The sequence below is a fragment of the Talpa occidentalis genome, unplaced genomic scaffold (genome assembly GCF_014898055.3).
Source record: "Talpa occidentalis isolate TD23 unplaced genomic scaffold, MPIMG_talOcc4v2.1 talOcc4.4, whole genome shotgun sequence".
Lineage (NCBI taxonomy): Eukaryota > Metazoa > Chordata > Mammalia > Eulipotyphla > Talpidae > Talpa > Talpa occidentalis.
Window position 1 is genome coordinate 58,131,552 of NW_023604295.1, and position 12,212 is coordinate 58,143,763.

The window sequence follows — 12,212 nt, forward strand, 5'->3', positions numbered from 1 at the left end:
ACTTGGAATCCTGAGATTTTATGCAACTACCGACCCCCATAGTACGTGGCAAAGGGGACTGTTATTTTTCATTATGCCCCCTCTCCAAACTTTCCTGATTCCCCTCGCTGGACTAAATCCTTGCCCCTCTTATTTCGGAACAATGCACCAGACAGGTCTGAGCAGTCTCCTTCTTCCTTGTCACTTCCCTTCTTCTTTCCCTTCTTCCATGTCACTCTGTAGGAATGGAGGGATGAGGAAAGATATTCATGAGTTAGAGAATATAGTTTTCACTCCTTCTGTCCCAAACTCCACTCCTCTCCTTATCTTGCGGCCCAGTTATGTCCTTGAGTTTGTCCTTGACTTGTATTTCTTTATTCTCTTTGGGAACAACATAAGGGGATTGAACAACTTACATTTTCTCTTGAAATGTAAATAAAGAATAGGCATGACCCACCTCTGCCATAGACCCAGTTTTGCATTCCTGAACCAGGTGGGCTTCATGTATCTACTAAGCTACCAAAAATTTGAGAATACTGTGTATTAGTAATCCTGAAAAATTGTAAGACTAGTTCTGTAGGAATGTTTCCAAATATGATTAGAGTTTTTACTCACTGTAGTCATATTTCTTCCAAAAACACATGTGCTGTGTGAATTAATGTCATTGTAAATTTTCTAACAAACATCTTTGGGAAGCATTTACTGTTAAACTTATTGGTGAGTTCTCACAACAAGCCAGGGCATTTTATTGAATTTTAAACCAAGTTATGACATGGAGCAAAGTAAACTTCCAAACATGCTGTAATTCTTGTCATCAAAAGCAATTAAAGAGAAGTTATGAAAAAGGCAATTTTTTACTGGCATAAATTTTAACATCTACTAAATTGAAATAATCTTGTTTATTTTGGAAGGCAAGACTATTTTTGAAAATTTTTGCTTAAATTGGGAATATAATAAGAACCTATTACTACTACTACTACTACTGTTGTAACTGTTTTTAGTAGTACTTTAGGTTTTAGAATCCATGGCATCTTAAGATCCAATATTTTTTGAATGAATTAGAATTTAGTAATAGACTTTCATAAAACCAATGCTTTGTTTAATTGATCCTTCTACTTAGAAATGTGAAAGATATATTGGGTATACGTTAAATATGCTAAAGGGATCAGTTTATTCAAACGACCAGTTCCATTAGCACGTACCTATACCAAACAAAATTTTCAATCAGTTATGAGTAGAATAATAATACTGCTCTTCTTCATTAGATTGGTGGATTTTAGCTAATATATTTGAACCCAAATGTGTATTTTATTTTATTATTTTTTTGGTATATAAACCTGAGGTTTGAATATATTATTTCTTTTTTTATTGATTAAACTTTTTTATTGTCTTACATTGTGTTCATTTTTGTACAATATTTGATTTCTCCCCTCAAGTATGGTCCCCATAAATCTCTCACCACCACCTCATCCATGAATCTTTACCTGTGCTCTTCCCTCCCCTGTTTTGACTCTTCTCAGCTCTCAATCCCCTCTATATGCCTCAGATCTACAGTTTGCCTGCAAGTTTTTCTTTTTTTCTTTTTTTTAACCCTTTGTTTGGTTTCCCTATATTCTTCTTATAAGTGAAACCACCAGATATTTTTCTTTTTCCTTCTGACTTATTTCACTGAGCATAATCCCTTGTAGCTCCATCCATGTTGCTGCAAATGGTATGAGTTTATCTTTTTTGAAGCTGAATAGTATTCCATTGTGTATATATACCACATCTTGATCTAGTCATCTGTGGACATTTAGGTTGTTTCCATATCTTAGCTATTGTAAATAGTGCTGCAATAAACATCAGAGTGCAGGTTTCCTTTCAAATTAATGTTTTTGTGTCATTTGGGTAGATTACTAAGAGCAGAATCACTGATTCATGTGGTAGATCCATTTTTGGTAATTTGAGATTCCTCCCTATGGCTTTCCATATTGGTTGGACCAGTTTGCATTCCTACCAACAGTGTAAAATTACAGGGTTCCTTTTTCTCCACATCCTTGCCAGCATTTGTTTTTGCCAGTATTTTTGTATGGGCCATTCTCACCGGTGTGAGGTGGTATCTCATTGTGCTTTTGATTTGCATTTCCCTGATTGTAAGTAATATTGAACATTTTTTTTCATATACCTGTTAGCCATCTGCATTTCCTGCTTGGAGAAGTGTCTTTTTAGTTCTTCTGTCCATTTTTTAACTGGGTTGTTCGCTTTGTTTTTGTTGAGTTGTGTAAGCTCTTTGTAGATCTTTGATATCAGTGCCTTTTAGGTTGTATGGAGTACAAATATTTTCTCCCAGTTTGTGGGTTATTTCTTTTTGATTATTGTCTCTAGTTGTACAGAAGCTTTTTAGTTTGATGTAGTCCCAGCTGTTTATCTTTTCCTTCCAAATGTGTTTTTTTATAGCTTTATTGCACTATAATCAGCATAGAAGAAATTGCAGATTTAAAGTGTACAGTTTGATACATTTTATCATATTAAAAGAATCACCTCTATAAGATAGTAAGCATATCCATGTCCCAAAGAGTTTCCTTGTGCCTGTTATAATTCCCTCCTATGTCTTCTTCAGGTATCCTTCCCACCAGTGCTAGGCAACCATTGGTCTGCTTTCTACCACTATAGATTTGTTAGCATTTTCAAATCTTTTTTTTTGTGTGTGTGTGTGTGTCTGTTTCTTTTTACTCATAGTAACTATCCTGAGTCATTCGTGCTGTATATTGTTTTCAATAGTTCATCTCATTTTAATCATTGAGTAGTATTCTATTGTTTGGCTATACCATTCATTCCTTTACCATCAAATGTTTTATCTTTCTCTATTCTTCTCTTTTTTTAGACTAAACTCAATCTTGACCTCAACCATGAGTCCAGGATGGGTTCATGGTAAAACATGAGTTTGTTGTCAGCACATCTAGATCCAAGTCTCAGTCATGTTTCTTGTGAGCTGTGGAAATGTGGCCTTTGTGGTTTTCTTCTCAGTCACAATTTCCCCATCTGAAAAATGAGCATAGTAAATGTACCTTGTAGGATTTACAATAGTAAAGGTTAAATAGATAAATATCTAGAACAAAACTTGACACATAGTACATCTGTTTGAGGGGTGGTTATTATTACTGCTATGTTATTGTTACTGTTAATAATTCTTAGGTTTGGTAGAGCTCCTAGCAAACAATAAACACTCAATAAATGTTGGCCATTTTATTCATTTTATTAATATTACTATAGCACCAAACAACTACTCATTCTCTTCCTTTCCTTGTTCCTCTATATTCCAGTCTCTTCTCTATCCTTCTTACTAATAGTCCCAGAGTTACCTGACCAGGCAGAAGAGAGGAAGACAGTGATTCTCAAAGTTTGATGCAGGACCAGCAAAATTAGCACTAACCTGGGAACTAGTTAGAAATGCAAATTCCCAAGCCCCACCTAGATGTCTGGATGAGAAACTGACATTAAGCTGTGTGTTAATGAGCCTTTCTGGGGATTCTGCTAAAGCTAAGGAACTTGTGCTGTAAGGTAACTATCAGACGTGGGCAGGAGTGAATGCAAGCTCAGTTCACATCAGCTTTCCTCTTAGCAAAAGCACACTGTTGGCTAATTGAGCTTAATATCAACTAAAACCCCTAAGTCTTTTTTCACACATGTTACTATTAATCCCCATATTCCTCATCTAATACTTGTGCAGGCTTCTTTTAGGACTGAAGTATAAGTCCTTACATTTATCCCTATTAAACTTAATCTTGTTAGATTTGGCCCATCGCTCCAGTCATGTTTGGGGAAATTTTAGTTCAGCTGGAATGAACCATGACACAAAAGCAGGGCCTAGAGATGATCAGAGATGGTGCAAGGACTCGTCCTTTTGTATTATATGCCCAAAACTGACTGATGTGATTCTAGCTTGGTGGCCTCTCATTAAAACACTTGAGACCCAGGGACTGGGGCTAATTTGATTTCAGTTTAATTCAACTAACACTTATTGGGCACCTACCAAGTTCCTGGCAGTGAGCAAGGTACAGGAGAAATACAAAATAGCCCTCTCTTTAATGTCAGATATAAGTAGAGATGAAAGGATTTTTGTTTGTTTCTTACCTGACACATGAAACCTAATATATCAACACTTGCAAATCTCTGAAGGAAGAAAACTGATATTTTCTGAGTGCCAGATACTTCGCTATATATGCTCTGTTTATACTTTTGTATTTAATTTGCAAGCCATTTCAATAATATAGGAATGATATATTAAACCCCATTTACAGTTGAGGAAACTTAGAATCAGAGGTGAATGCATTTTCTCAAGGTCACACAGGTAGTTAGCAGTAGAACTAGAGGAAATCCCAGAACTAAATGGTTTAGCAAACATGCTGTATATATGCTTTCTCCCTGAGATCAAGAAAATTAATTTCTTTAAATATCACAACTGCCAGCAGTTCAAACATAAAGTTTTGATGGTCTTGTTTGATTTATAATGAGTAAGCTTACAGTCCCCGAAGCATTAAAATATCAATAAATGAGTGAATCTTATATACAACAATAAATGCATGTAATTGTTCTCACAGTTCTAAATTAAGCAAAACAAAACTTATTTGGGGGCTTATTTTTTACTTGCCTCTTTTAAAATTTTGGCCACATATTTTAATCAATATCTATCCAATATTAATATAATTACAAGTTGTTACCTCTACAACCAAATCTTTGGATAAGATAATTTCCTCCTCCAGGGGGAGAAACTAGCTAATGCTACCCTATTTAGTAGGTAACACCTAATATGTTTTACTACAATATAAAACACACTTTTAAATATAAAGTAGATAGTTGTGTATTGGAATGTGCACTGGACTTGGAGTCTAATAATTACAATTAGGTTCTACTTAGAAAATTCGATTCTATTGGGCAAAAAAATTCAACTTTTTTAAACCTCAGTTTTGAGATCTCTAAAATGGGCACACTGATGTTCATAGCACTGTGAAAATTAACTGAAGGAATATCTGTGAAGGAAGGTGCTCTGTATTCTATTAAGTGTTTTACAAATATAAGGTGTTATTATATTTTTGATACCTATTTCACAAGTTGCCATAAAGAGAGAAAATGTGAAATATTTTGGACATCTCTGCCTCCTACACATCTACTTAATTGATAGCATAGAATTCAGTTTTTGAGCTTCTCTAAAAATGCTTCTCTTCTTTGAAAATTTCTTTTTAACAGTAGAACTTCCAGCAAAATTATATAAGAACAGTGTGGTAGAATGGATATTAAAATAATAGATTTGGCTTGTTAACTTGCGTTTCAAAGATAAATCCTCTTTAACAGTACTAACTTTGTCTTACAACCAGTATCATCATAATAAAAGGACGCTCTCTAGATATGTGCTGCTTGAAAGCATGTGCTATGGTCACACAAAATGAGTTAAACTGATGATAATTTCAGTTATTTAGGACTATATAATGTCACACAGATTGACCCTACCTGGAGAGAAAAAATAAAGATATGCACTTAAATGTCTAGATTTGAATCCCTGCTCTCTCTATACCTTATTAGTTGTGTGACTCTAGACAAATGATGCCTTTTAAAGTTTAATTTTCTCTGCTTTAAAATGGGGATAGCAATTGTACCTTCCTGATGGGGGTACCGTGAGAAGGAAATGCTGTATTACTGGTAGAATACTTGTTGCAATATCAGTATTTAAAGCATAGTTGGTATTAGCTATTATTTGAGCTAAGTACTCTATATTTTACTATCAAACTCATAAACCTTTCACCTCTCCCTTCTAGTCTTCATATCCTGCAAATAATGAGCTTTCTCTGGTCCTACTGGGTAATATATATAGCCTGGAATCATTGTCAGTCACCCACACTGCTTCATTAACTCCCTGGAATTAGAGTCTTAAAGCAGGAACCCCAGACTTGGGAAGTCATTTAGACCAGTGACCTTATTTTGCAAATAAGGGAATTGAGGCCCAAAGAGGTTGTATTTTACACAAGCTATTGCCAGTTAGTGACAAAGATGGATAAAAATCTGAACTCCACTCTTTAAGTACCCACTTTCCCTCCTCCACACTCTCTCTTCAGACTCCCAGTCACCTTGATCTCTGCTTTCAGTTGCCCTGCCAGTAGGACCTTGCTGATGTGGCCTGCAGCCAATTTTGGCTGTCCGGCTTTGACTAAATCTTCATGGTTAATCTTGTTAATCATCTCCTTTTTTTTTTTTCCTTTGAATGTAAGTTTCACAGTATATTTAGTAGGGGGAAAACCCAAAACTCTGACTGTGAATTTTTCTAAATAAAACTTTAAGTAGTGGCAATGTATGACACCAATGCAAGCATCCCTGGTTGTGGCAGGGATTGGGTTGTGGGTCCACAGGCCTATAGGTTCAATGCAGAACATTCTCTCCCATTCCTTCTAAATTGGTCCCTGAAGGAGTTCCACCTAACTCTTAGGGCATCCCTTAGCAACACAATTTAACAGTTACTGCCTGATACATATACTTCGCAATGGTTATTCCTGGGGACTCTCAGCTATCAGGAGAGGTTGAGGCTACTGCCATAGGGAAAATGCAGAAATGCTGAATAGGAGTGCACAAATTAAGATCTATTTTAAATGTTTACACTTAACAAATGTACACTTGTTATGGAGGCATCTCCATAAAAGGGGGAGTTATTATGCTCCCTGCCCTCACTGACTTACAGCCTCCTTGTACTAGTTACTGGGAACTGGGGTTTTGAGCTGTGCGACCTGGTGAGGCTATGTAGCATGGAAGGCAGGTGGGCTCAGGGAGAAGGAAAACGGAGAAGAAATAAGCTCTTATTGCTGTGGCCTGACTTGTACACTGGGACAGCTGAGCAGGAGATGTGGAAGGAGAGATACGGAAACACTTGAAAGAGAATGTGGGTGAGAGGCAGGTAGGAGGGCTGACAATGGCAGCCGTTATCTTGATATAGTATTTGCTTTTGTCTCAGCTTTCTGAGACCTGCTTCAGAACTTGTTTCCTATGATTCCTAAGGTGCCTTAAATTTAACATTTATCCATGAGGGGATGGGTAATTTGGGTTTTTTTTTTTTTAAAGATTTTATTTATTTATACAAGCACTGGGTACAGTCAGAAGCACAGGAAGGTGAGAGAATTCACCAGAGCCAGAGCGGGGAGCAGAATAGGCAGACCAACGAAGTACACTGCTGAGGGGAGCAGCGGGAGAGACAGGAGAGGTCTGCTGAGCCATGTGGGACCCTTGCCCAGTGGCGGGGATCGAACTGGCACTGAGGAGGCTGCAGGCAGCTCCGCAGCCCAGCACTCAACTGCTGCGCCACTGGGGAGGCCCAATTTGGGGTGTTTTATTGGGACACTAATATCCTTTTTTTCTATTCTTTCTTCCTGTGGATATTAATTCAATTGATGTTCTCTCACACTAAGAGTATGCTTCCTCTGTCTGTGTGTAGTGGTGTCAGGACCCTGTTTTATAGCCTGCAAGATGGGCGTCCTGGTACCCCTCAGTTGCACACTAACACTTCTAACTCAGATACAAAACTGATGGCAGCTTGTGTGGCCTCATTTTGATAAAACTCAGAAGTTTAACCATGAGGCACTTTACTTTTGCCCCCAACTTTTTTTAACGTGGTCTATTTTCCAAGCCTTCAGTTACACCTCTACTCTGTTGCTCAACCATCATATATCCATTATGTGTTAAGTGTCATATCCATTATGTGTTAAGTGTCATAGCAGACTAATAAAGGAGACAGCCCCAAAGATGGTCCCTTTGGCATCATATATGGTGGTATTCATGCCTTTGAGTGGAGCCTCGTCTGTGACTTATGATAATACAGTGGAAGTGGCATATGGTGGGACTGTCATTTAAGAGGACCTGCTGCTTGTGATTCTTTCCTTTTGGAATGTCCTTCTCTGGAACCCTGAGCTGCTGTGTAAGAAGTGGGGTTAACTTGTTGGAGAACTATGTGGAAAGAACTTCTAGAGAGAAAGACGTCTAGTGTTCCTAGCACCTCATCTTGAAACTAGGCTTCCAAGTGAATGAACCATCCTGGAAACACCAGCTTAGTTGAGTCCTGCAATTGACACAGCCCCAACTGACATCTCATAGAACAGAACAACTACACAGTTGATCCCAGTCAGCCCACAGAACTTGAGAGATATAAATTAAATATTATTTAAAATATTATGTTTCGGAGTGTTTTATTGCATAGCAATAGATAACTGAAACAGATGGGCATAAAGAAATAATTATGATGCATATGGTAAGTGTCATCACTGAGGTATGTACAAACTGAAAGTGTAACATCGAGGAAGCACTAATTATACAACATTTGCCTAGGGACTAGGTATGTCCAAGGTATTAAGGAGCTGGGTCTCAAGGAATGGGTAGGATTTTGTGTGACAAAGAAATATGTATAAATATAAAGAAACCTAAAAGCATATTTTCATGGAAGACGGTATGTAGTTCAGTGTGGGCTTCATCAAGCTAACATTATCCTGTGGGCAATGGAAAGCCAGCATGAGCCCTAGGCACTGCCAGGAGATGAGCAGTTATCATCTCTTACCTCAGCCTCCTTCTTGATCACTTTCTCCTTCCCCCATTCTTCTTCCTTCCCTTTTTTTTTTTTAAAGATTTATTTATTTATCTTTATTTATTTTTTATACAAGAGCTGGGGTACAGGCCAGAGGCGTGGGAGGGTGAGAGGATTCACCAGAGACAGTGGGGAGCAGAACAGGTAGACAACTGAAATACACTGCTGGGGGGAGCAGCGTGTGAGACAGAGTTCTGCCGTGCCATGTGGGAATCTCCCTGGCTGGCCGGGTATCTAACCTGCACTGCAGAGACTGCGGACTTCACAGTGCTGTGCTCAACCTGCTGCGTCCACCAGGGAGGCCCTCTTCTTCCTTCCTTTCTAATAGATGCCTCCTTGTTGGCTTCATTGTCTTCACTTTCCCCATGTTATTTTCCAAGTTTTTTCTTTGGTTCTTATCTCTTTTCCAATATTCACTGTTGGCTGTAACAGAAATTTCTTGACAGCAGAAGATTCCAAATCTGTCTTTAGACGGGCCTTAATTTCTTAGTCCACATAACCTCAGACAGGTCTAAAACCCAATTCAGTTCTGTTGCCTTCTCCACTTTTCCCCAAGAAAATGCAGCCCTTTCTCTTCATTTCCATATTTTATAATTTCTTTCTATTATTCAGACCTTGCAATCACATCTTTGCTCATCAACTTTCTCACATGTGCCATCTACCAGTCTGTTCAATTGTTCTTTCTTTACACTCTTTCCATTTCTTTGTTCTCTTCTTTGTAATTTTCGTAAACTCCAATATTCACTTTGTCAATGGCCTGCTGAGTTTTTTCAAGACCATTGGTTTTGTAACTGAAAAATTGGTCCCTCTGAAATCTGGTCTATATCTTATTTTTCAATAACTTATCTTCTAACTCAGTGCTTCCAAGCTGACTGTAATGTCAGCTTGAATGCAGGACTCTCCTTTTGTTAGATAGTCTATACACAATGCCCCCCTTTTATCTTTCTAAATTAGGAAGTAAGTTTATGTAAATGAAGATAATTTTTTTAAAAAAATTATGCATACAAGAACTGGGGTACAGGCCAGAGATGTGGGGGCGGTGAGAGTATCCACTAGAGACAGAGTGGGGAACAGAACAGCCAGACTGACTGAAATACACTGCTGAGAGGAACAGCGGGTGAGACAGGAGAGGTCTGCCTTGCCATGTGGGTTTCTTCCTGGCTACTTAGGGATCGAACTTGTCCTGCAGAGGCTGTGGATTGCTTCATAGTGCAATGCTTAACCCCTTGTGCCACCAGGGGGCCCTGAAGATAAAATTCTTGATAGGAAAGAGAGGAAGAAAAAGAGGTGACGCCCCTCCCCCCCCCCTTTAGGGGATTAGAGAAAGCTAAGTGAGCAATAGAAGATAGATGATGCTTCAGTGCTGAGGATCTGATGCATTTCCTGGGTTGACTCAGGAATCTCGTGGGAAACCTACAGAATGCATAAACACCCCAGGCCCTGCCTACAGCAGTGGATCTCCAACTTGACTTTACATTAAGCTGGGGAGCTTAAGCAACATACTGATGCCCATATCCCAATACCAGTGTCTGATTTAAATGATCTGGAATACAACCTGAGTGTAAGAATTTTTTAAAGCTCTTCAGGTAATTATAACGTGTATTCAAGGTTGAGAACACTGCCAAAGAGGTTCTGTTTGACTGTGTTTAGGAGGCACCATGGATAAAATCACCTGTGTGATTCTGGGAACCACTGTTATAACAGGAACAACTGTCCCTGAGTATTTCTGGAAAATAATAAAGGCATCAGATAGCCATAGGATAGAGTGTGAAGTCACCAGTAGGTGATTCTTGTAGATGGGGGGGTAGTAGACTTATAGATATGCTGAACTTATCCTCACATCCTTCCTTCATCATGAGATTATCCCTCATCTCAGTATTTCAGTTCTGTCTTCTCAGAAACCAAATTGACTTAGTTTACTCAGTTGTTCTGCTCCAGTCAAATAGACCTGTTTGGTGTCCTCTATGATTTTCACTATCATAACCTTCTCCTTATTCTGCTCCTTAGCTACTTGCATCCAAACCTTATTTAGCCTTAATATTCAACATAAATTATACTACTTCATGTAAACTTCTCTTACATCTCATGTAGAATGTATCTGAAATTCTCAATGCCCATCCAGTGTGTAACAATATTACTGTTTGTGTCATTTTAACTTGAATGTGATTATTGATGTGTCATATGATTGCCTGCATCAAAACACAATAAACATACACCCATGATTAACGCACATACTCATTTTTAAAAAAAATTTGAGAGCAATAGCATTTTAATACCAATATATTATGTCAATTATGTTATTTTTTTAAAAAAAGATTTATTTTTTATACAAGAACTGGGGTACATGCCAGATGCACGGGAGGGTGAGAAGATTCACCAAAGACAGAGCAGGGAACAGAACAGGCAGACTGATGAAATACACTGCTGAGGGGAGCAGCAGGCGAGACAGGAGAGGTCTGCTGCACCATGTGGGATTCTTGCCTGCTGGCCGGGATTGAACCTGCATTGCGGAGGCTGCGGACAGCTTCACAGTGCGGCATTCAACCGCCTGCGCCACCTGGGAGGCCCATCAGTTATGTTATTTATCTGTAAAAGTAACCAAGTCTTAGCTATTATATAGTTTGCTGGTGCCATAACAAAATAGTACAGATTGGGTGGCTTGAACAACAGGAACTTACAATTCTGGAGGCTAGAAGTCCAAGATCAAGGTATCAACAGGGCTGCTTTCTTCTGTGGCCTCTCTCTGTGGCTTGTAGATGTCCGTCTTCTCCTTGTATCTTCACATGATCTTCCCTTTGTGTATGATAGTGTCCAAAATTCTTCTGTAAGAATGCCAGATTATTGGACTAGGGTCCACTCTAATAACTTCATTTAAGTTAATTAATTATCACCCATGTCTCCAGATGCAGTCATATCCTGTGGACTTCAACATATGAATTTTGGAGGGACATAATCTCAGCCCATAATATCTATGTTATTACATTATTGACATACTTACCTGTCAGTCACATGTAAATTTTAGCACACTGCAAGCAAAAAGATAGCCAGGACTATCATGTTTCACTGGCATCCAAATAATTTTGCTTTGACTGACATTTTTATGCATAAGACTCTGTGGCCAAGAATGGATAAACAATTATGAACTTAATTAATTTTACTCATATTACTTATAAAGTTTATGACTCATTATTGTCCACATGAGTTTACTTTTCAAGCAACAGACATACCTGAATTTAAAATGAAAAACAAAACAAAAATTAAAGGTTTCAGGATCTAGTTGAGAAACTGGAATTTGGAGGGTGACCTTGCATAGATGATTACTTTTCTGAGCTTTCATCTCATGATCTGTGAAAGGGGATATTAGCCACTTTATTACTGAAAAATGAGAAAATAAATGTTAAATTCTTTCTCAAATTGTAAAGCACCATTCAAATACTATTCATTATTATTTTGGTAGATCAGGGAGAAATTTGGAGAGAAGGCTCTAGAATTGTATCATTTCCCCTCTCCCCCAAAATAAGACAGAGAAACTCAATAATATGATCCAATAAAAATCTAGCTGTCTTCTGTTGCTCTACCTTATTACAATCTCCCCATTGCAGGTGTATGTGCGTTCTGAATGAGTTACATAAACGAACTT